Source organism: Neodiprion virginianus, chromosome 5 (genome assembly GCF_021901495.1).
Source record: "Neodiprion virginianus isolate iyNeoVirg1 chromosome 5, iyNeoVirg1.1, whole genome shotgun sequence".
NCBI classification, from domain to species: domain Eukaryota; kingdom Metazoa; phylum Arthropoda; class Insecta; order Hymenoptera; family Diprionidae; genus Neodiprion; species Neodiprion virginianus.
In genome coordinates, this window is record NC_060881.1 from 23505479 (window position 1) to 23531891 (window position 26413).

The 26413-nt window shown below is 39.2% G+C and overlaps 1 protein-coding gene across 5 annotated transcripts in view; it reads left to right on the forward strand.

Annotated features, from left to right (window-relative positions):
• LOC124304408 (protein turtle homolog A-like) overlaps positions 1-26413 on the forward strand; it is a 418202-nt gene that overhangs the window by 355467 nt on the left and 36322 nt on the right. The gene's annotated exons all lie outside the window — the stretch shown is intronic.

The window sequence follows — 26413 nt, forward strand, 5'->3', positions numbered from 1 at the left end:
CTCTTTGGCATCGGAGACTGTAAGGGAGAGGCGGGGTGGGGGGCAGAGGCTGCAGGTCATAATACAGTAATATTAAATTTGTTCGCTGAAGTTTGTTCACCCCGGTTGAAAAAGACGCGAATATTAGCTCGGGCCAAGTTAAATAAGCCTTTTTGTTTTGCGAACCAACTTCCTGTTCTTTCAAAGCTTCTCTGTAACCCCCCTGCCGGGCACCGTTGCTTTACTGCGAATAATCGCCGAAAGCCTTAACCCTGAGCCCTCGTGTTTTCGAATCCTCGAGAGTTAAGACTGAATAGCTGAAATAATCTACCCCGGCTCACTTGTTATCCCCGTGCAATCACCCGTCAACGCCTGAAACATTTTCCGAGTGAAAATCTTCACCCGAATACCTGCTCGTCAATCTGCAAAACAAGAGACCTCAGATTCGCGACGACGAATCAAATTTAACAGAATTTACACACCTACACTGTGCTTGTATTATGCAAACATTACACATTTACACGATTTCTCGGTCTCTCTGTAATTTTCGTATACAAAGCGGAAGAAAAGCTCGGACACTTTTCAACTATCTCATGCTCGTTGAAAAATGGTTTTATGGAAAGATAATCTCAAATTCTTTCTCTCTAAAGAGATGATTTTGCATTACTGTACTATTGAAGATTGAAAGAATGCTGAAGCATTTTTATTTCCAGTTTCAATATCACGCAGACCAATTAGTTTGATAAAATTGATAAGATAAAATTGCTAAGACAAAATCTCGAGAGTTAAATTTCTTTATATTATGGTATCGTGTCGTGAAAAACGTGTCAAAATAAAATAAGAAATGTAGCGAAACTGATTCATTGGTTCAAGATGCTCGAGCAAGTTAACCAAGGTGAATTCAGCCGGCGCATTGATTTCTCTAACGTCGAAAAAAAAATTTCAAACTCACACTTATTCCAGCTCAAAATTACTAACCATTTTCTCAGTACCAAAACTACGTTTTCTTGTCCAATCTTTATTGGTCACGGCTCATTTTATTTGCGATAATTCACGCACAAATCGCCGAAGGTAGATTTCTTTTCAACTTATCGTTAGTAAAAATGTAGATTCTCGAATAAGTTGTTGACAGTAATAATCACTCGGATGAAATATTTCATTTTTCAAATTTTACCCATGTTAACGGGGCAGAAATGCTTTACACGATCGTCGCGACAAATATTCAGACCAACACCTGCAAGGATATATTTTTTTTCAAAATGCAACAAATATTTCTAAATAATAGCACACCTCTCAAAATTGCCAATAAATTCAAATTAACAGTTTGATTCTAATCCAACAGATCATTGTGAAGCATATCTTTCTCGGGATTTCGATAAGTTATTTCAACCGATTAAAAAAGAAAAAAAAAAAAAAAACACTACGTTTTTTTTAGTGATTAACTTGATCTTGACCCTGCTAATATTTTCTTTCGATACTGTATTTAAAGAATAGCGGATTCCAATGACTGGATTTCCACCCTCTCATCCGCCACAAAGTTTATCTCCAGATACTGAAATCGTGTTAACTCAACATTTCGTAATATTCCGAAGTAAACCCTGTAACAACGTCTGGACAAGATTGTTCATCGTGTCGTGAATTAGACTCAATAAAACCCGCGCTCGTAGAATCAGTGAGTAATTCGTCCTCAGATTGTAGAACGGTTGAATGAACCTCACGACTCCTGCTGCAGGATGTCCGCAGTTCCGCAAAGTTCTTCGCGGTGGTAGCAGCGCCTCTGTTCACCGTAGGTACCACAGTACGTAACCCCCTTTAACCCACCCACCCACCCCCGCCCCACGGCGCGTCTTATATTACTTTCATAAAGTCCCATAAAAACGGTTTAAAAGGTAGAATCGTGGCTGTTAAAAAGGCGCCAACATTCCGCGAGAGGTCGACAAGGTGGCGGGTGCGAGTTATAAAACTGAAAAGAAGGAAAGAACAGGGCAAGGATTAGGGGCGGGACGCTGATAGATGCTGGGAGTTTCAAGGATTGCGGTACCGACTTTTTTCTGCTTTGCTCCGGAGTCTGATCGCGCCGTGATGCTGAGACGACGTCGCTTGTGGTGAAGAAAAAAAAAAAAAAAAATTCCCAGCCGACAGATCAATCGAACAATAGTCCGTAAATGAACTTACGATGATAGAGAATGATGCAATATTTTTTTTTTCTAATGTTCAAACAATCTTCGTAGCGAATTAGGATCGCGATTTGTGTCCAATTGATGGAAACAAAGTGTAGAATGGAGATAGCTCAAAAATTCGAATATCATAACTCTGGGAACGCGAAGATTTAATTCATTAAGAAAACTGTCAGGAAGAAAAAACTTGCTTGTTCGAAACAAAAATATCGTGGAGTTGAAATAAACTTTCATCGAATTACATAAGTTTCTTACACTAACGTCAGATAAATTGTTTAACTGGTTTATATTCAAATAATATTCTTTATTTCGAATAATTTCAGAATTGTCAGACTATTGCTTTTCCAAACATCCAGTTGCAAAAAAAAAAAAAAAAATTGTTCTCGATTCTATCAATTTTCTTTTTTTTTCGTTCCGACGCACATTTTCTCAAATTAAAATTGTTGAATATTGAATATTGTTGAATGAGGCATTTTGATTCATCTGACTCTGTCAACATTCGACTAAAATTCCGTAAACTAGATTGTCGTGTCTCTGAAAATTTGTTGCAACAGTCCTTTTATTACTCAAGCATGCCACTTTACGTATTTATTTATTTCCTACACTCGACGTACTGAAAGAATCAGGATTATTGCATCTAATCAACGGAGATTCGATGTGGTTGGTTAAATTCGAGAATCTTCTACGGCTGATCATCGAGGTTAAAGCTTTAAACTTGGAAGGTGATAAGGGTCTTAGGGAAAGGATTCAGGCAATCTGCCAGCCATTCTCATCTTCTGGAATGAATTTCTAAATTATATGCCAAATTCTCTCTTTGACGTTCATAGAACCTGATCGCGGATTACCGTCTAAAATCTGAACCATGTTATGCCTCACCCAAGTATATTGGCATCACGTCAGCTTGAGTCACTATTTTAAAACGATCACCATCTCACTTCTTCCTCTTATATCATACTTTATAACAACTCTATCAAATTTTGGATCGACGCAATTTAAAGTGGATAGCACACATGCTCTTTTTTGGTACGCTGTCGATAATTATTGCATGGATTAAACACTCATTTCTTCAATTCATTTACTCTGTTTTAATTTTTTTTTCTTTTTCAACAGTCAACAAAATGTTGACGAATTCGCACTCGGTAGAAAGAATTTCACCTGTGACACATTCAGAAATCTATTAATTCTGTTTACATGCTTCAGTGAAGGAAAAGAGAATAGAGAAGAGATGATTTCAAAAAAAAAACATCTCGTGAAAAGGATCATTAATTGTCTCGATCATTCATAAATTACCAAAACACATTTAAAATGGGGAAGTGCTTTGAAATTTTTTTTCAGAACTTGCCAGGAAGTCTCTTGAATGTGGAATGAGAGTTTACGACTAACTTTGAAAGCGTTCACGATTCAGAACTTTTCAAAGAAATGTATTTGTCACTGAAGTTTCCTTTCATTCCAACTTCTTCACTGATTTCTTCTGTACAATGCTGGACATTTATTTCGCATTATATGACCGTCGATCTTCCTCATTCTATTTTACGCAAGTTAAATATTTGAACTTGAAGTCTGAATATTGCGAAATTAGTCAAAACGTGACAAATTCGTTGTTCGATTAAATGTAGCCACGTATTTGAAATTCACTCTCTTCATAAATTTCAATTTATTCCCAACAATTGTTAACATCTGATTTCAACAATAAGATTTATCTAAACTTTCCAACCGAACGTCGGTATTCTATGCAAAAAAAAAAAAAACATTTCGCAGAAATAATATTTTCTTCGTCGCCTGGTGTGAAATCAAACTTACCGTCACGATACAACGTCGCGATTCAACATCCACTAGTAATAGACTGCTTGTTCCACACGTGAAAAGAAATTCCGAGGATCGCACGGCGACGAAGCATAGAGCATCGCCGTGTAATCAGGAGGTTGATTATCCACCAAGTAGCTACCAACCCTCGTAAACAGACGTCGTGGGTGATAAAAAGTAACAGTCCGAGATTGCCATCCGCAAACGCCTCGCGTCGTTGCCGCTGGTTTATCATGGCGACGGCCTACAAAAAAAAAAAAAAAAAAAAAAAAAACAAGCCCACGGGCGAAGGAATAATTTGTCGATTCATTCGTGCATCGGGAAGATAATTTCGGTGTTATCAATTTTTCTCTATCACCCCGTTCGTAATCCCCCTACTATTGTTCGGGGGCGATGAAATAGTTCCAAGAAGCCCATAAACAAAGTAATTATTGGCACATCGAGGCGGAGGCGAGAACCAGGCTTCGTGTTGGTAATGATTTCAGAGCTCGGAACCAGCACGCGAGTATAATACCAACGTTGAGCACGTTCGGTGCGACCCGAGCTCACACAGACCCAAAGTCGTTATTTTTTCACCTCCGTACCTACGAGGCATCAACCCCAGAAGTCGAGCCAGCCTCTGCAGGGCCTCTTTAAATATACATGCATTCGCGACTCGTATGGGAAAGTGGGCTGCAGATATGCGGCTCTGTATGTGTGAGGTTTGTGCAGAGAGTAAGTATAACAGCCCGCCTCGCAGACAAGAGGCAGGCAAACAGAGCCTATGCGAAAAACAGCTACGCAGGTTTCGGTGCTCTCGTTTAATTAATCCAGCGACTATTTCACTTGTAAAGTCTCCGGGCAGTCATGGAGGCTTATTTTTCTTCGTCGGATAAAACGACGATGTAACAGTTATACCGATAACGATAATCCATGATGGAAGCTTCCGGTTATTAGCGAAACGATTTCGGAAATACGAGCATATTGGGTTACGGTCGAATTTCGTTCGGCGAATTCCAACCTCACCGGGCTCTTTTCGCCGGTGAAACTGAGACCAAAACTTTCTTGCCAACGTTCCCTTGCGGATTGAACGTCTTACGATTGCCAAACGGTGCTAAAAATTATCTTAGAGCGAAAATTCGTTTCGAAGTGACGTGTCAACGGCAGCCATATTGATCATGCGCGCCATCTGTCGATGGAATGTCGTACTAACGATTTTTTCAATACTTTCACATAGTTTTTAATTGACTGCGATATTTCACGGAATTCGTTATGCCAGTGACGAAATAATTTCTTCGGTGATGTCTCGTTTTTCAACCTGCAAACCGTATCATTTTTGTTTTTCATATATTACGTCTAAAGATTTTCTGAATTAATTTCAGAGTTGTCTGAACGTAGCGTCGAGTGAATTCATCCCAACTTCGTATATCCGTCTTCACAACGCACACATATTCATAGTAATGCAGGGAAATGGTTCAGAATGGTAAAAATTACCTTACTGAAATGGGGTAGGGGAATAGGGGGCTATATTCGGAGTTTGTGATCGGCCTACGGCGTCTCGCGTCTCAAATCCGAGATTTCGCTGTCAGATGATGTTCGGGGCAAAGGGACGGTGGGGTTATACTGCGGTCAATTAACCCCGGGGATAAAAAAATAAACGCAACGAAGTGTGCGAGACGGCTGCAGGACGCTGGCGCTCGGGAGTCGTAAATAACCCCATTTGCCATCCGCGAAAAGCAGAAAAACAGAGGAAGAGAGCGGCGTGCAATGGAGAAAGAGGGGACGAGGAAAAACAAAGAGAAGGTAATAACGAAAACGGAAGGGGATGAAGAGAGCGAGGAATAAGATATAAAGAATGGAGAACAAAACAAACAAAAAAAAAAAATGGAAATAAAATTCTGCAACACACGGCGCGCGCTGCGGCGCTGCTGCTGAGCTTGCAATGCTTTTAACTTTGCTCATAAATTTATTTGCTTTCTGTGATACCGCTAAAGTTTCGTCAAGGAGTTCGTTCCGCGAGTCACTCTCCTCCTCCTTCTCCTCCTCCTCTCCTTTCCTTCCCTGCAGGCTGTTTCCTTCTTCTTTTCTTTCTTCTCTTATTCTCGTCTCTTCACTTCCGCTCTTTCTCTCATTTGCTCGTCGTCGCTGGTTAGCTTACTTCGCTAATGTTTCAACCGACTTAATTACGTCTCTAGGAAGGGGTGGGGATAGAAAACCAGAAAATGTGAAAATCAGAATAACCAGAATAACCAGAATTCCGAATTCAACAAGTTCGAATAACAAATATTCCCAAAAAGCACCTCGGATGCAAAAACTTCCTTGGCGCCTAGTGCGCTCCTGGATAGTTTTGAGGCGCAGCGCGATTTGATTCTGGCACCTTCAGATTTGCCCTCCAGGGTTGATTCCTATACTAAGTGAGAGCTCACTTAGTCTCAGACAATTGCGAGTGGTTATTTAATGTGCGTTGGACGAATTTTAGGTTAGAAGTTAAGGTTTTAATGTCCTGTGAATCTTTCCGTTTCATGTCTTTTGATTTTACCTAATTATTGTTTGAATAAATTTACTTTTATCGACTAGCTTGGTCGAACTTTTCCCTCTAATTCGTGAGTGTTTTTATGCTAGGTCTTTTTTTTTTTTGTTAGATTGCTCTCGGAATTGCTGTACTTTTATTCAAATGACCCGATTGCTCATTTCCTTCCGAATTCCCCCGTTCTGTAGTATAAAAATATTCAAACCCTGCGCCAAGTGCATTAAAGTGGAACGTACCAACAAAAATTTACTCTGCAACTTCGAAAACACCAAAATGACGACTGACGACTGACTGGCAGGAAGCTTTCAACTTCTCAAGTTAAAATTCCGCGGGTATAAGAGAATATGTGTTGATTATTTTCTTCCTCTAATTAACATTCCTGCAAAGTTTCATCAAGATCGAAAGTGTGAGTGCCTCATCGCGGATGTTTCTTCCCGAGTTCAGATTCAGTAAACCGGAAAATTGTCGTACGTTATCAAGTCTGGCGGGTTCTTATAAGATCGGATGTTTCTTCACTACATCAGCTATTTTGCAATATGAACTGTCAGACGCCACATTCAAATTGGAACTCGAATTCGATCATACAAAAAGCCGTGGAGCTTCATTTTCATTCAAACTGGATTCGCAAAAATGTTGTATAATCAAATAAGATAAGTGAGCGAATTCTCCGAATGTCAAACCGGTGCATCGGACGCACCTTTTCACTTGCAAAATTTCCATCTTACAATAGAATCGAATACAACATCAGATATTTTAAATGATATTTCTTGGTTTGTACTTTGATTCGACTTATTAACTCTTCTAGGATATTGCAATTCGATTTTCTGAGCCTTTTACGATATTACGAAAACTATAATTCGCATCAATTAAAAGGTTATCGTATCTGAGATTTTGCACCAACGCTTTTGCGTCGTTATACAAATGACCTTTCCATATTTTTTGGATGTGGCAAGGATTAATACGATGTTCACGCAAGGAACTTTCATCTCTTAAAAATAAACTCAAAAATTAGGTTCGGAGGTATAACTTTTACTTGAAATGAGCAACAGCATCGAAAATTACAACAAAATTACGAGAGATTACAAAAGAATACGAAAGGTTACAGTAACTTTTCTTCAAATTAATTCTAATCAACTTTCAAATGTGGTACGTCTTTCATAGGTCATTTTTGTTTGGGTTATCATTTCCGGGTTGTTTGGTCCTAATACCATCGGAAGAATTCCAGACTCGTTCGTAATACGTGTGCTTAATTCCGACTGGATATCGTCGACACCTTAATCTCAATCCCATGAATTCCGAACTGTGTATGTGATCCAGGCACATACTGCAGGACGTGCGCAACACACACTCAACAACGCTAATCAGATCAGGTTAGTTCCGCGTGACCAAATCATAGCGATACGTGCACACACGCGTGTACTTGGTGTATGGAATTGACGCCGACGTAACTACTCACCTCAAACTTCTCACCTGCAGGTTGTTGGCTAATTTCTGTACCATCCTATTTCGCGGCACGTCACGATCACCCTGCAACTACAGATTCATCCTGCTCTGAATGTCAAAACGGAACTCGGTATTGATCTTATAAAAATAAACTGCATGAATGTTTGTTATTCACACAGCGACATTTGAAGAGCCAAAAAGACCTTGCATGGTTCACCAAAGTGTTTGATTTGTTCGAAACAATTATTGACCAGGTGATCATTGGAATGATGAGTAATTCGTGGATCGTAGTTAGGATCAATTGGGCTCCAAGCAGAACAGACAAACACCGATTTCAAAGAGTATGATTTAACACAAGCACCGTTTTTTGTATTTTATGAAATAACACTCATCACCTGTGAAATTCCATGAACAGGTGAATTATAAAATGAAAATTTATGTTTGTGGTTACCATAATCACCTACAGCGTGATTTCTTTCAAGCAACAATAAATTCAAGGTTCACAAAGATTGTCATCTGCGTGCATCGTTTCATTCAACACAATCGCATAATCTTTATGCAGCATTAAAAACCTTATGGGTGATTGAAAAACCATAAAGTAAAACATTCGCCAAGAACAAACGAATAGTGAAACATAGAGTCATTCTCGTAAGAAGGTCATGGCTGCGTATTAAATTCTCTACAATTCTTTTCAAGTTTCTAAACTATAAGCATGATCATTTGTTTTGAAACGTTGCACAAGTTGATCGCAATCTTTTCGCCTGAATTTAATCAAGTTTTCTCCCCCTGCAAGGGTTTGAAAAAATCTTAAACTCGGGTTTAATTGAAGCTTGAAGCTATCGTTTCGTGCAATGATACTTCCGTAATCGCGCAGCAAACGAGGCTGAGAACTGACGAGTTATTTAAAAAAATTGACTAGCATATTGCAAAAGTTTAGATTAAGTCGAGGGAGAAACCGAAAGTAAAATGGCAGGTTTGACCCTCGTTAGATATCATCTTCACAATTCGCCTTCCCTTACTGTGAGATCTGCCCAAACTCGATTAACTTTCATTGTATACGAGCTGGAAAACGTATAGCTGGATATTAATTCTGATCCAGCTTCTGTTCGAAGTTCTCTCACGCTCTTCGTTGCAGCAATACGATTAATAACAAAATTCCTATACCCAACAATCCGAGGAAAGAATTTATCATACATACATATAACATCCCAATAAATTGACCCTCAGCAAGACGATCAAAAAATATTTCACGGTATTTGTCACGGTTTCTTCTCTCTTCTTCTCTGGCAAACTGTCCAAACCAAAAAACCAAATAAATATGAAAAATTTGCGTCTTTCTACTTCGTAAGATCAATTTTCCACTCGGATGTATTGGAAAAATATTCGGTCAAACTTACTTTAACGCTCTTTCCATTTTTCTCCCGTAAATGTTTTTCCTAAACTTGTAAATGCAGTTAACTCAGGATCCGAAATTCGAAGGTCCGAAAATTTGCGAATAAGGAATTTTCAAAACCCTTGTGTCGGTTAGAAAAGTCCACGAAACCCCGCAACTCGTATAAAGCTGTTTTCACATGGCTTTTTCTCGTTTTATGATGTAGAAAACAACTCGCATGGTGTTTTTCTTCAGATTTTTCATTCAAGCCTATGCTTTAGGTACATATATATGTATATTTACCTATGTACATATCAATATATATTCGTCCACCTCGTTGCGACCTCGCTTAAAAGAAACCTTTTCCGGTAGGCTTCATGTATACGACTCTGTTTTTCCTAAGCCTGAAGCCTTTCTGCCACCCTTTTCTTTTTATCTCTACTTCTTTTTCTTTATTTTTTTTTCCTCTCCTGTTTTATTTTTGAAAATACTACGTGTGAAATTTCAAGATGCTTTCAACAGAACCTGCGCGTTTTTCTGTAAACGAATCGGGTGTGACTGTAATTTTTCATGTATTGAATGAAAATACAGTTATACGATCAGAAATCGTCGTAAATGAAACCGATCAGGTGTCATTTCCCTCTTTTTTATTTTATTTTCAAGAAAATTCAATTCTCGCTGGGAGAAAAATCCTTAGCAAATCCATTTTTACAATTTGGTGATACGTTTCTTTTTTTCCAGAATTTTAAATGACAAAATTCCAGTTTTCATGATCTTTAACCTAAATGAACTCTCGAATGAAAAACATTCGATACTTTCAACAAAAATCTAAGATTTAATGCTACATGTTGGAAAAAAAAACTATGAAACATATTATCCTACGAATTTTATTTCCAAATTAGTTCACTAATCGTTAGCATGTTCTGTCATTTTTGTGATCTCATTCTCAAGATTTCGAATTCATTGCGGATAAAGAAAAAAAAAATACCACAGTGATAATTAGACCTTCTCAAGACATTTTAAAATTTAATTTGCATTGCTTATTCCAAAATTGAATTTCTATTAGTTGAATACCATTAAGCGTTTTTTTTTTTTTATTTTCGAAGTCTCGTATTTTTTCACTGCGACTTCACAGAAGAAACGTGAGCTTGTATAAATGTGCGAAAAATTCTGTCCCGAATCGATGTCTTCATAAACGTCAAGTGATAAGCGATTGAAAGATTCAGGTCACATAGATTTTCATTTCGTTTTAAATGCCGAGCAAAGTAGACTTGTTTGTAAATCATTTAAATGAACCTACCTACGCATTTCGGTACCGGAACGTTTGCCCGTTAATATTTTCTCCACACGATGGAAGAAAACCGGAAAAAACATACAAACAGCATAAGAGAAATGTGGGGAATAAAAATGGTGGAGGAAACCATCGTCTGGTCCCTGTAGTCGTTGGGGAGTAGAATAACGAAGTGTATTTAGCGTGTACGTGCTTAATTAATTCTATTACAAGCTGAGCCGGCTGGAATGATGCGAGTAAAAGTGAGAGGAGGGGCAAAAAAATAAATAACAATAAAACGAGAAATCGAAACTTTTAGAGCCTTCCATTTGTCAGACTGCACCGGCTGCCGAATATTTCGATTCTTCAAACAAAAAATTGCGAAAATTTCTGTACTCAGACAAGTTGAGAAGACAGCAAATGAAAAAAATAAATAGTGCATCAGAACAATCTGATGGAAAAAAAATATATCGAAGTGAAATTTCTCATCAAAATTATATCAGATTATATCAGATTATATCCGACTATAATTCCGTGTGCTTATAATATCATTTGAAAAATGTATGACATTGATAAAAGAGGAAAAATCTGCTGGGAAATATTGTGCGAGTTGTTCGCAAGTGCAGCAAGCTTCACGAGACTACGTGAAAAGAGAGTCTGCAGATGTCTCCTGACTATACCAAGTTGTCTGTATACCATCCTTATTTTCCTCTTTACAACGTGTAAGATAAAAAATAAAAATTCTCCCCCCGCGACGTCGGCAGTATCAGCTTTTCACTAGACTTCAACGTAACACCTGTAAAAGCTACGCAAGTTGTTGTTTGCTCCTGCATTTTTTCTCCCTCTTTGATTTTCATTCCGTTTTACCTTTTTCTCTTCGGTATTTGTAGTTATAACGATGCAACGACGGAAGATCACGCAAGACGGATCAATATTCTTGCTATTCGGTTGGAGACGTATTTGTTTTTCTTTATTAACGATTGATAGTACGGTTTATCTAACGGTTGATGATTTACATACCTACCGATTATTATCACTTGTATGCAAACTTAGAACGTTAGCTTTGGACAGTTTATTGATTACATTTTCAGAATATCAAGTTATTCAAATGTCCAATAAATATCCAATTCATCTGAATTTTTCAACAAATATACATGTACGTAATTTATACATAATTACACATAAGTAACTGCACTTACGAATCGATCAATTTTTGTAAAATGATCTAATAAATATTGAAAAATTCGGTTTGATCGAATAATTAATTCTGATACCATGAAACGTGTCGTAAAATTGCGACAGACTATAAAGTGTGAATCTCGAAATTTCAACGCTTATTTTACGTAGAATAAAAATCGTTATTTCCCTCATTTCTCTCTGAAATTTTTTTCATCTAATTCAGTTGATTCTCCCCTCAAGTATCAGTCGAGTTCGCACGAAACGTACATAAAGAGCCTCGTATGTACAGAAATTTTTTCGGCGTTAGGTAGGTTAATAAATTCCGCGAGGTGTTTGCGTAAAATTGAACCGTAATTCCGTTTGCGTTATCAGCCCCATGAATCGAGCTTCCCTCCATCCATTTTCATCCAGCGTAAGCGCGCGTGAATTGTAAGCCCACCGGATTCAACCCCGCTGTATCTATCATAATATATACGTCATCCGCTCCTCTCCTCCTTTCCATTTTCCACTTTCCATTTCGCCTTTTCCCTCTCTCCTCCCACCGTCTTCTACTCGTAGCCTGGTTGAGCACAATTATGGGGTCTCATTAGTGGAATCTAATTGTAAATGTTTCGTCGGGCAACTACATTCCATTTCCATCGACTCTCCCCGCGGAGATGAAGAGGCAAGACGTAGGCGTGACATTTTCGGAATTCCGTCGGGAAGAAACACTGAAGAAAAAAAGTACGGGGATGGGAAAATCGCGGAAAACGGAAAAGCGACGTCAGAACGAAAAGGCAGAAAATGGGGGCGGGGGGGGATTTAGAGCCATTGTTATATAGGGTGGGGTGTAGTTTAATCCGGAGATAAGGTTTATAACAGCTTCAAAGAACGAGAGCCGAGGAGCATTTAGTTTAATATAATTCAATTAGGAAGAAGCGAAGCTCTAGGATCTTAAATTATGGGGTATTCTGAATCAGATCACGGGGTCATCGGCCTGACCACCCTGTTGGATTTTCATGTACACCGGAATGTGGGCTCATTTTGGCACAAGATATGAATTTCGAATTTTTCGAAATTTTTATGTAATTTCATAGGGATTGCACGAGGTCGAATATCACAAAATGTATGGAACACATGTCAAGCGACAATTTTCTGAATTGACGAAGCTCGTAACAAATATTTTTTTCATAGTTCAAAAACGGGATACGAAGTGTTTTTTTTTTTGTGTTCATCTTCGTGACTGTTCTTGCAAGACAAACAGAAAAGAAATGGTTTTCTCTAGTCAAACTTTATGTTCTTCTCAATTCAAGAGTGAAACGAGAAAATGGGATGAGAACAATCGGTATTGTCGAACTCTAAATGATCTTGTAAACCTCCACCGAATTAAAAATACGATAGCTCAGTGTTTCGTCGATTAGAGCTGTGAAACTTTTGTTATGAAAATTTTTCAGCATAATATGCCAACTTAAATTAACCACCCTGTATACATAATACGAATACACATTAGGGACAGACTGCTGAGGTTGTCAAAATTCTCAGCGTAGGTTTCAGTAGAGTGTAAATTGTACGGAATGCGGTATACGCGTAAACGTGTAGGCTCAAAGAAAGAGGGTCACGTTTCCTAATTGACATTTTGTAGCTCGCTGGCTCGTCGTTAATTATTCAAACGTTTGACCGCAAGCTCGGGTTACAGCTCGATGATTTCACCTAAGGTCTCAGTTTAATGCGGAGGTGGAATAGAGAAATTTCGTCACCAAATGCGTGGAGAGTCAGTGGAAGATGGTCGCTCTACAGCAACTCGCAAACTTCGTCATTTTTACCTAATTTCACTAAAAAGGGAGCTTCGTTTTTTCAATTATACAATGCGTATAATGAAAATTTGACAAGGTATTTTCCCCAACTCGTTCGAGTGACTCGCTCGAAGTTGACGATACAGAAAAAGGATAGAAGAAGCCAATCGTTCGAACCACCCTGAAATGTTGTCATTTTAGAGAATCATCTTCAACTACTTGACATGTCTTCAGAAACGTACCAATTGAAGTTATTCGCTGTGTTCGGCAGTTACGTAATTGGTGTAATTTTTTTAATCAAACGTCGTGATTGACACGTATGGAAAAAGATCTGACGTCAATTGCGGATCCAAAGCAATAAAATCAGTAATTCAGTTTCACCAAAATTGCTACATACTCTACTTCGTAATACTGCCGGCTCAATAGTTGCGATTTTTTGTCTCTTCGCGGGAGTGAATTTGGAATTATCGTCCTCTCTACATTTTCTCCTCGTTAATTTTATACCCCTTGGTAAACGAGACTCATTTGTCAATTTGTACCCTGCACACCGGATGTGGTCAGCGGCCGGTCTCACCCCGCGGATATGGTAGCCTTGATTTCGCACGGCTCGTAGCGCGACTCCCGGAGGCCGGTAAAAATACTGTCTTCGATCTTAATTCGAATATCCCACGACGGTGGCGACTTGCCGACAATTCTTCGTCGACGAGACGTAAGCACGGAGTAATTTGATGCCATTTAGTTAAGTGGAATCGTGCCATTGTGGTGCAAGACTCGGGAGCGACACGAAATTCTGGTTCGGTTCGTCGCGTCTCGTCGCCGAAGACATCCCGCGGGAATTTCGTCGTCTTCGGTACCGGGATGAACGAGTAAAGCGATGGTCAAATGACCCGTGCCATTTTCATTCGCGCCTCATTTTCGTTTCTTTCTCTCTCTTTTGTTTATATCCGTGTAACCCTTATTTCATGACGGACAAAAGCGTCAAAACTCATTCTCGGTATATCGGCCTGATTCTTATACTTCTCCAGAGATTTTCTCCCGCCGTCTTCTCTCGACCTTGTTATCGAATAGAGGCGGATATTATTTTATTGACTGGCGGAAAGTATGAGGGGAGCATCCCGCCTGGTCCGGAGCTTTACTCAGAAGCACGGGCTTTCACTTAGCAGATTAAACCTGCCGAAGTTTCTTTTAAGCTACCGACTCCGCAATCCTCGGCATCGACGCGTCTTTCTTCGCCCATCGGCTTCCATTCGATGGTAAAAATCGACTGGGGTTTCAGCATCGCAATCACTTCGTAACCAATACTCTTATCCATACTTTGAGCTTATTACGTTGGTCCGAGAAAATGGTTCGTTATTTGCGGGTAATTTGCCTCCTTGGTGTTTTTAATTCTAATCACGATAGACTCGGAGTGATATAATCGACTTCTGTGCTTTTAGTAAAAGTTGAAATCAAATACTCGAATCGATGATTAATCGGGACGAGATACCGGTGGGTTCAATTTTTGTCACAATGAAAGATGCCACCACAATGTGCAGAATGATTCCGAGTTCAGCATTGTCAAAGAAATTGAATAAATACACCGAAACTGTGAAATCTGAAGCTCTGATAAGATGATTCACAGATAAGTACCACGCGCTGAGATTACGAGAAATTTTTCGATCATTCCGAAAATTTTTACCATCAGCAAGATGCGTTAATTATCGATGTTTGAACATTTTCCGATTAGTACAAATGAACGATCACTGTGACAGTGATAAACTAATAATTGTGATCTTCGTTCGGGAGGATGATCGAGCACATAACGCACGTATCAGTAAGGTCCGATCCGCTTATATCAACGGAGCACAGAGATGATTAATCGAGGTTTCAGTCGATAAAAACGTACCCATTCGAGCATCGTTGAGTAAATTTAGCCCGAGAACAGTGAACCCTCGACGGGGTAAGGCGACGTAGTGATTTATAAAATTATGCACACTCCTTGCTCGAGATGAAGTGATCTCGACGTAGAAAATTCCCTCGCCGACCCTTCGCTCAGCACTTTTACGGATGAACAATAAAACTTTCTGTTCAAAAAGAATTTCAGATTCATAATGACGCCCAATTACCCCGACGGCGCTGATCCTTAATTGCCGCTCGACCTCCGGTTCGCTGCTGCAGGTGTCGAATCACGTTTCCGATATTTTTTCCCGCCGTCCCTTTCGACTGTCTCGCGTTATCTTGTCTTCTCACAATCAGTTTTCTTTGGATTCAACGATTTCACCGGACTAATTACTTCTCCATATTCAATTCATTCGTCAAATCACGTCGGGACTAAGTTAATGCCAAGGTTTATTCCCTTCTTCCCTTCTCTCATTCTGTCTTTTTTCATTCCGCATACGTTGATTAAGCTTGATTGAACAGTAGCGGTTTAATCACGCGTTCAGACCCTGACAAGTCCGATGAATTTTTTCCTGTATCGTTGATGTATATATTGATGTGTTTCATCGTAATTCACGGTTGTTATTCAACGGAAAACTCCAAGATCAAACAAACAGACTTAATAAATCAAGCGAAAAATAAGTCTACAGATAGCTGCAGCAAATTTTTAAACATACAGGGGCTGCAAAACGTGTCCTTTCTATCGGATACGGTAATTTCGTCTGCCTTTTTTCATTCCGACAGTCAGGTTTGAAGCGATGAAAAATCAATTCACAACTCCACAACTTGGTGCAGAAACCCGAATCTGAACCGGTGGATCTTGCATTAGGATTCCGCGTCTGTCCGTACAAAATGAAATAACCACTTTGTCGGGAAATTTAATTCTCGTAGCATTGCGGAGCGTGGGTGGAGAGACGAAGCTCGTAGGGTCTTTACGGAGGAAAGAAGCGCACACTCAGGTTCCAGGGCCGCAAAGGCAACCACCTCTGACCTCTACTATGTTCCCGGAATTTGATAATCGACAAAAAGTGATGAGGTAACGGCATTTTGAGTGGTTATCGAACGGTCGGCTATTCCGAACGTTGAACACATCAAGGGTTATTCAATGATAACGTTTACAGGCACAGCGCTACTTCGCTCAAGTAGAACGCGGCAAAGCAAAGACGACTTTCGAAATTCTATACCTTTCGAAGCGATTTTGATCTTTTCGTAGGACAGTTATTGCTGTTGATGTTATATTTGGAAAAAACCGAGGTAAATAAAAACTATGAAAAAAATGCTCTTATCAAAACAGCCAATCAATTTTTAGCACGCGTACAGATAAAGAACTTTTTTGAATACGGAATGACAATGATGAAGGTTGGCGAAGGTCAATGGCATTTTCTACTAATTTCATGCCCGATCCGTTCCACCGAGCAATAAATTGATTTGCAAATGATTCGACTGCAGAACCAGATGGTTCTGGTAGCAAGGCCAGGGGTAATATAACATCCCTCCTATCTCACGGATGACCTATGAAACAAATTGCACTTTTATTAGCGCAGATAACGCCCGGAGCAATTGCCAATTTACGATAGCGGCAGCCGGAGTCTTTCCAACTTCACATCTACTTCGCGCAATTAACAGTCGCAGCTTTCCAGATACGGCGACATTACAGCTTCACGTTCATGTAGATCGTAGCTTCTCTATTTTTCCCTCTTCATAGTCGTCATCTCTCCTTCTCATCCCATTCGACTCTTCGAATTACGCTGATAAACTTTTTCACTCAGCTCGCATGAAACTGCAGGTATATGAATTTATGACGATCCTGTACACGTGTAACTTCAGAAAAACTTCAAGTTCGCCATAACCGGATTTCACGTAAAATTCTCGTTTCAACTTTGAATGAAACATTCACCGGGTATCGATGTACAATACTAACTTTGCACGAGTATATCGGCTTAGCTATATTTTCCTACACTGAGAGAAGTCTTTAGTTCCGGTTACCGCTCAGACCTGAACTATTTCCATTTTTTTACCACAATCGAAAAATATAGTTCGAGGTACAAAATGAAAATTAGTTTTCTAGCCGTTACCAGAAAAGTCTAGTATCCGTCACTATTCTTTCTCATTACGATCAGTGTTACTATATTTTCTTCTAACTGTTGCGAAAATTTAATGCTCGTGCAACAATAAATTGACGGTAAAGCCTTGCTTCACTAAAAAAGTAGAGTGAACCGAAAAAACTGATTTTGTGTTGCAATTACCAAAAAAGGATCGACGATAGCGGAAAATGGTAACGCGTACCTCGTTCTTCGTAATTCCAACAATATTCAAACAGTTTTTTTAACGTTATCTGTTTTACTGAATTTTTCTCAGTGTACCTTTTATTTGCGCTCGACGTGCAAAGGGTAAGTCTTTTTACGAAAGGTAAAAGATCGTTTCTGTCCCCAACGTCACGCACGCTTTCACGACCATTCTGTTCGAAATTGATAATTAGTCTTATTGGAGCTGCAAATACGGTGATAATTTTTGATCATTCGGAAAATTCTTGGATTCGAAGATAGAATTTCAATTTTTACAGCCTGGCGGTGATTTGAAATCAGATTTGCGTGTTTTTTTTTTTTTTATATCTTCAATTGCGTTTGGCTTTCACTTTTGCAACTTCTTCCTTTTTTTCTCTGTGATTTGTGTAATCAAACTCAGAACTGATGAGACGGGGGAAATTTTGAGCTCTCTCCCTTGCTCGACGTTGTAAAGTTGAGGTTACGAAGACTTGCTAAATAACCTTGTAATAATATTTTAGCGATGTCAACTCGGTCCCTCGAGCTCGATAAAGTCCACAAAGGCAAGAAGAAATGTTAATCTTAAAACTTCCACCTTCTTCTGGGTACCAGAATTTAAATAGATTATCTGATGGAAATTACGCGTCTGCTGAATTATTGACTGCTGAATTATCGTGGCGGATAAGTGAGCGGTAAAACGGTAATCTGCAAAGCGAAAGCACTTAACACCGTTTCAGCTTTTCTTACAAATTTAATGCCAATTTCATTCGTCGAATCACTCAATTTTACTCCCTGCAGAGAAACTCTTACCCAAGTAATTATTCCTTGAATTAACAATAGGCACTGTGCGAATCACCGTTCTTATGATGTTTGAATAAATTCTTTCACCCCGCAATTCGCTGCGTGTGTTTCACTTCGGCAATCGAACTGGCCGTTAGAAAAGATCCCGTTTCATTCGTCCATTTTATCACGAGTTACCTCTGTTTCGTTTTCACCAAAGAAAGGCCCCCTACATCCATTTTCCCCTATCACTCGACCGCCTGTTTCGCAACTTTGAAAACGAGAAAATGGGACAAGAACTTTCTGTTTATCTGAACTAGAGAGCGATGAAAAAGGTTCACGGAAAGAAAAACAGAGGGAACCCTTCCGCCACCGAATTGACACACTTAGGGGACCGACCTCGGTTAATCTCAAAATTTCCCACTGTTTTTAGAGTTTTGTCAAACCCCGTCAGCAATTTCTTGACCCGTCCTGAAGGCATCGCAACGTCTACCAATTTCAACACAGAATGGCAGGCTGAACGTGGAAAACAAACTAGCCACCATAGCAGGATACCATTTTGTCCAATGTTGTTCACCATGCTGCGCTAGCCAATCGCTACGGTGTAAACCTCATCGCGTGTTACCGGAATGGATAGTTGATCAGTGAAATGCGCGACGTTTTTAGTGAAACATTCGTCGTGTACTGAATTGGTACAATCATTTGGATCAATTCCAGATGCTCTGTGCGGTGTCGTAATTCCACGATTTGTTAGTTCATCTGCATAGTATCCTTCATTCTTACATTTGACAGCTACAATGTCCAACATTTAGACGTCGACCGTGACATTAGGAAAATGTGAAAAGTGACGTAATGGCTTCACTTCAATTTGAAAGCCATTTCCCTTCGGTCAAAGTAACATTCATTTTAAAAGCTGAACTTGTAGAAACCTCTTCGGTCAGACACGAAACTTGTGATAACGATAATACGCTATCGTAAGTTCGTGTGATATTGTTTATTCTATCCCTTACGTTATCTAAACACTCTGAAATAAACATTTTCCTCAACGAAAAAATCATAAATAACATGTTTTTGCACCGCTGACATACTCTGAGTGATTCGATTAATTGGCTCGTCTAATCGACATTTTGAAAATAGTTTTATTCGGACATGGTACTACAAGCAGTACAGCTCTGGAGAGCAGTGAAGATTCGTTCTGCGGGGTGCTTGGAATGTCCGTGAGTTCTCGGTTTCTTTCGACATACAATACGCCTAGGCCACGAACGAGACGAGTTGGTGTAAAAGTAAGTTAACGGCATGTAATTAGTATGTAATGAATTGCGTTCCGACTTTTTTTTCTGACTCGTCAACAAAAACAGAATGGAATTTTACGAAGCACAAAATTAATTAGGCTGTTACTTCTTGTCATGCCACAGAATCGAGGCAGACAAAAATTGGAAAATTTTTATCTACGGTTGATACTACGGAGATCTTAATTATACGCTGGAACACGTTGGTGAGAGTTCGATCCTTAACATTTTTCTTATTTTTGCGCTATTTGACGGCTCATAAACGACGTATCTCCGTTAACGATCGTAATACATAGCCGCATTTTGCGTTAAACGTCGAATGCCCGGGTACTATATCACGTATCGAATGCAGTTTACGCGGTCAAATTTTCACTCACTGACGGAACAGGCAGTTGACACACTGCCACATCACGTTTCGTGATCTTGGTTTTTGGTTATTGACAATGACACCATCGCAGCCATATATTTCAAACTCCCCTAATTACTGACCATTTAACATTCACAAGAACCAGAGTACGTCAACCACTCGGATACTCAACCAACCGATACGCGTCGCGGAACGAGATCGAAAAATCAAGTCCCATATATTTATAATTAGATGGTGATTCGTTTACGGGTGGGTGGAGTGAATGTCAACTCCTAGCGGTGACCGGAAGAACTGCAACGTCGACCGTCTCGAACCGACCGAGACTGCAGAGTACTGTTTTACCATGCAGCATCAGAGTTCGTCACTTCGCTGCTTGTAATAATATTTCTGCACTACATCCGTCAACGACTCGACTCGAAACGCTACACAGTATTCTCGTTTTTGACACAAGTTAGCAGAGAAAATAGGATTTGTGGCATGTGAACATATTATAGAGATTTCCCATTAAAATAACTGTACGGAGAGATAACGATAGAGACTGGATCGTTGACGTGGGATCCGCGAATTGGTGATGAATGACTGTGGGCGAGGAAGCGGGATGACGATTGAAATGGATTGTGTTTAATTAACAATCAAGGATACTTTATTCGAGGAAGATGAAAAGCGATACGATCTGTATCGCAAGAGAACATAACGGCAACTGAGGAATTACAAGGTTATAATACACGTAGATGATACACGGACATGATTTCGCAGCTGTAAATAATAGGACGTTTATACAGAGCTGATTTGTTGAGTCGCGACACAGACAAGCGGCTCTAAATTTGAGGTAGAGACGGAGAGGTAAACATTGCACGCGAGTGTGAGTAGACCTGTCCTTGAGAAGGGCAAAATCGAATTTTAATGGTCTTACCCCCCAAATTGGTTCGAAATAATTAATCGAATTCCAAAAAATTGGACAAAAATTATGAATTTCGTAAACCTGATTAAATCTTGTTGAATAGTCCATAAAACAGAGTGATCTCGATTCAAACGATTGCTTCCCCATTTTTATAATCTGTTTTAGAGTCATCTACTCCATTTCTTCCGATAACCCGCGATATGTTTTTCAATCCTGAAATCCCGCCTTGTTTAAGAAGCGGTTCGAATATCGAGGCTGCAAGTTATTAGAAGTCGTAAGTAAATTACTCGAAGACAAACTTTGCAATAAGAACAAAAATTGGAGCGAATGTCTCCTCGCCACGACTTCAATGAATAATGTGCAAGAAAATCACGAGTTGATTTAGTTATTCACTTATACTTCACAGTCCCCCAAACATGAGCTATATAGATAAGAGGTCGCCCCGCATTCAAGTCAAGTGGATTCATTCACTTGTCTGTTATTTCAGCACGAACTTGAACCTCTCGGTCTTTTTTTTGTTTCCGCCACCAATGTTTCTCCCCCTCAATTACGAACCGCTGTGATATTATAACTTTCGATCACGTTAAGCCACTAATTATTATAATTTACACAAAAAGTACTCCGCTGGTAAGCAAGCTCTTTTACCCTATTTTATCTTCACCGAAATCATCTATCAAAGAAAAATTCGGTTTTGCATAAAATGTCTCTTTCGACTGTCATGTTTCCTTTCCACAATTTAACCCGTGAAATAATCAATCTGTTCTTTTTTTTTCAAATTGGAGTATTTTCGGTACGAATAGTAAGATTCAAAATATTAAATCCAATATGTTGGATCGCAATACAAAAAAAAAAACACTCACCGGTCAATGAAATTACCTTCCACGATTCTCCGAGAATACATATTTTTAATATGAATTAAAATCGAACAGACTCCAAAAGATGAAATTCTGAATATTGGAAGTTGTTTATGTTATTCATTTTCGATGAAAAAAACTGGCTTGTCAGGAATACATTCGAGTGATCGAATCATGCATTTGATTCGTTGAAGGTAAAGGAAAACTAAATTAGTATTCTTTGAAAAGTATACTCGAACTTCTCCGTTCATCTGATCCATTTTTTATGGTTATACTGTTTTCCAGAAGAAGCTCGTCAACAAACTTTTTTTTTTTTTTTTTTTATTGGCAGGCGCACCCGCGCGGTTTAATGTACCGGAGAAAGAAAGATATCATCAGAAGAGAAGAAACACACCGTCAAAAGACGCGGGGGTTGAATAATCCGACATTTGTTGGATTCCGTTTATACGCGAATCTTGATTTAATTTGGTTTCTCTACGTGTTATAAATAGACGCGAATATATTATTGTATATACCTAATGAATAACGCAGCATCGTACAACTCGCTTTTCTTGTGTATCCGGCAAAGCAGAGATAGAATAGAGATGAAGAAATGAAAAGAAACAAAGTGGGGACGGATCCGGGTTTTATTACCGTAGTTTCAATTCCTTCGGGAAACTGACGCTCCAACAACTCGGAATTCTCGCCTGTTAAGTTGCGATTAAACATTCATCGAAATCGTTGACAGCGAATTTCTCCTTCAACGAATAAACTTCTCGCACGAGATTCTATCTCTCTCGCTCAATTAGGATAATATGAAATTGAGAAGCAAGAAAATACTCCGAGACTATTACCTCAAATTTTATCAACCTTAAGCAAATACACAGAAATTCAGTTTTCAACTGTAGTTAGAAATTAAAATTGTTGTTAGTAATTATATCGCGCATGATGCATGTTGTATTCTTCTTGGATATTATTTAAATATTTTCAGGCGTATTGTTAGTCCTCTGAAATTCATCTTTCGACCCGGGCTTCAGCAAAGTAAATTCTTTAACCTGGAACAATATTCTTATTAACGGGCTAACGCACAAACATTCGCAAACTTTTCGAGGTTGTTTGTCTGATATTTGGATATTTTGCGTGAAAATTATATAATTCTCGGGTCTCTCCTCCTCACAATTTCGAAATTGGACTCTGGTCTTCGGATTTTTAACACCTCTTGCAGTCGTAAAATAGAAATGACCTAACGTGTCACTAGTGTAAAAAAATTTGATCTTTCCGAACATAAGATCGAAATTATCGAAATGAAAAAGTTCGTCGGTCAAATAAAAACACATAGTTAGCCAATAACGCGTCGTCCGCTTGGCTTCCTCCTTAGTCTTTCTTCCACTTCCTCTTCCTGGATCACTTAACAAAGGTGCCTCAAGGGTATTGAGGCAGGAGGAATCGCGTGACTGACCCATATAAAGCGAAATACCTCTCGACTAGGCCGGCTGCCGCATCTCTGATCCCTTTCTCTTACGTCGCCTATCGTCTTGATGCAGGTATGCAGAAGGGTTCTGTAGTTAGAAACTGCGAGACCCTACGAAACCCTCAAAGGAAAATCCGCATCCACTGACCAACGTCTTTGCGGAAACCGCACGTTTGAAAATCGCCATTTTCATCCATCCGTGCTTTCCTTTCTCTCTATTTACGAGCCGTTAAATTTCATCCTATTCTACTTTACACCGTACTTCGTCTGATCGTCGGCTCTCGCTTCTCGACGTTTTCACGTTGTAATCTGGCTCCTTCCTGGATTCACAATGATATTTCTTCCATAGACCAACTCGAAGAAGAAGATTGAGGGAATATTCTTTGAGCGATGCGAGATTGCTCGTCCTCTCTCGTGGTACCTCGCTTCCTTTTACTTTTCTCTTATTTTATTTCTAATTCGGATAATCTTACCTTTGTGAACCCGCTCGTGCTCGTCTCAGGCACCAAACAATGTTCGGATGACTTTCTTCTGTCCCTCTTCTCTCGGTGTGGACAACGCGGAATTCATTACCTGAGGATTCCCTCGATTCCGGATTAGACTATAAACAGTAGAAGTACCGGCTTAAGAATCGTCGAGCTCGCTTTCATCGTTAATTGACTTAAGCCTCACCTTGGTCCAATCCAATTTCATAAAAAATTCATATTTCTGAACGAGTGATTCTTGAATTATTGGAAATTAAAACCAGAACGATGTTGATGTGTGAATCGATTAGAACGTAAAATATCATGAAAATCCTATAAAATTGTCACGAAGTTGTTTCAACTGTCTAGAATCTTTTTCATAAACTTTGTGAGTTCTCATGAAACGTTAGCTCACATGAATTGTATTTTAATCCGTGTAAGGTCTGTTTATTCATTTTTACATAAATTTTCGGCAAACTCTGACAAAAAAATGATACTTGTCTAATATTGGCATTTCAATTTCGTTAAATGCCGTGCGATAGTATATTACAACACAAGTGCGGAAAGTTTGTGATTTATAGCGAGTGCGAAATTTGCAGCACGTAAAATTGGGGTTAGGTAAATTACGTTCGACGACACGGTGTATAAAATGAAGTTGCTCGAGATTGCGCATGCACCAAATGAAGCACTAGGGTGTAAAAAGTCGAGCATTTCGATTGTACGCATGCGCCAAAGTTGTTTTGACTCATCGTTTGGAAATAGAGAACTTTGGACGCGCTTCACAAACTTCTAAAAACCGAACTCTCCAAGCAGATGCTGGGAAAAACGTTTTGAGAGAAGATTGTTGATAAATCATCCCCTTTTGGGCGGATGAAAATTAAGTCTATTTATGTAATTGGATCTGTGCTTAACGTCGTGCCCTTTGTTCTGATCATCTGAGCGAAAGCTCTGAATGGTCATCATTCGTGGAAGCCAACGCACGCATCGTTATACAATGTGTACGGTATATTACTTCCATACAACTCTTGAAACATCCCGCGTAGGGTTTTGTTTTTCTACCGTGTTTTTTTTCTTTCGTCTGTTATCTCAAAAAGCACTCAGCCAATTCTGTTAAAATCATTTTTTACGCCAGATAGCATGGCGAGCCTCTTTGAACGAGAAACATTACACGGAGTATAACGTCCGCGTTCGTCGAACACCTCGTGTTGCGGATAAGTTATGTTGTGTTATGTAGGCAGCGGTAAAAGAGGTGATTTGTAGAGAACTCCAAGACGCCCGATCAATACCGCCTCGGAGATCGTGAGATTTCCTAATTCCATGCCTCCGATCACGGCATCGTTGCATCGAAACTCGAGGCTGTGTATTTTGAGCAGCTTGCGCAGCCCTTGCCGAGTATAAGCTTTTTCATTCGAAGCTCTTGGTTTCACGCAATTCATGAATCGACCTTGCCCCGTCCTTACTTCTTCTGTGTTTCAAATTCAACGTGAAGAATAGGTACGGAAAAAAGTTTAAAGTATTAAAATTTGTAAATTTTATCGAATCTTTGATGAAAAAATGTGTCCGAAAGTTTTATGGTAAGGTTTGTCATTTCGAAATATTAATTATTAGAGGCAGGACCTTCGTTTTTTTTTTTTTATACATTACATGGATATGGGAGAAAAAACAGTTGTAGAGAAAACAATTGCAAGCCAATTTTCAAAAGGCTTCTATAATTGTTACAGTTTTTATGGAAACTTGGAAAAAGTTCATAATTATTTTCGAAATCTGGCAGAGAAGTTTTTACCTCGTTCCTTCTTGTTTCTTTTTCTTTTTTTTTTTTTTGCAACATGCGCGTACGCCTTGAATGAAACCTCTACCTATCCTGCTCTAGGAAATAGACGCTAGAGAACGATTGGGACCAGACAGTTAGGGAGGATGAAAAGTGGTGGAAGATCTGGTAGACCGATGCCTGAGGTAATTTCAGCTGCGGAGGAAAACACAGCCATAGATTCTAGTCCTTTATCTCGGCAGGAAGAAAAGTTTTATTTTTCTTGCCAACGTTGGGTCGGTATAAGGTATGCCGCATATTTTGCGGATAAAAGTGCTGGCGAACGATTCATTTATTTGTTTATAAATTTTACGGACAGAAAGTCCTATTACATATGAATTCAAACAAAAACAGCATAGTTAGTCTAGCAGATAAATGTATAACAAAACTGCATGTGAAAATAACAAAAATATAATAGGAGGTGAAAACTGAGTGATTGAATTTTGTGGTATTTTGAGATCAATTTTACAGTTTTCTCGTTTAAACGATTCAAGACTGTCTAAGGAGTGAATGCTTAGAGGTAGCTTAGTCCAATTTCGAATAAGACGATCAAGTGTGTTATAATATAAGCGGTCCAACAGCCGAAGTTATGTTAAAAACTAAACAATGAGTGGAGAGCTTGATCGAAAATGGATGGAATTTTCGTTCTTGAGGATTGATTAAAAATTGAACAGAAAGAGGACATCGTTTAAAAAATCTCTTCAAACATATTATTTCCGCCAATGACACTGAACACGAATGAAAAGTGTCTTTAGCTCGTGATGGGAATGAAACTATGCAAGTTCGCGTAGTACAAGCTAAAATGTCAAACTATTT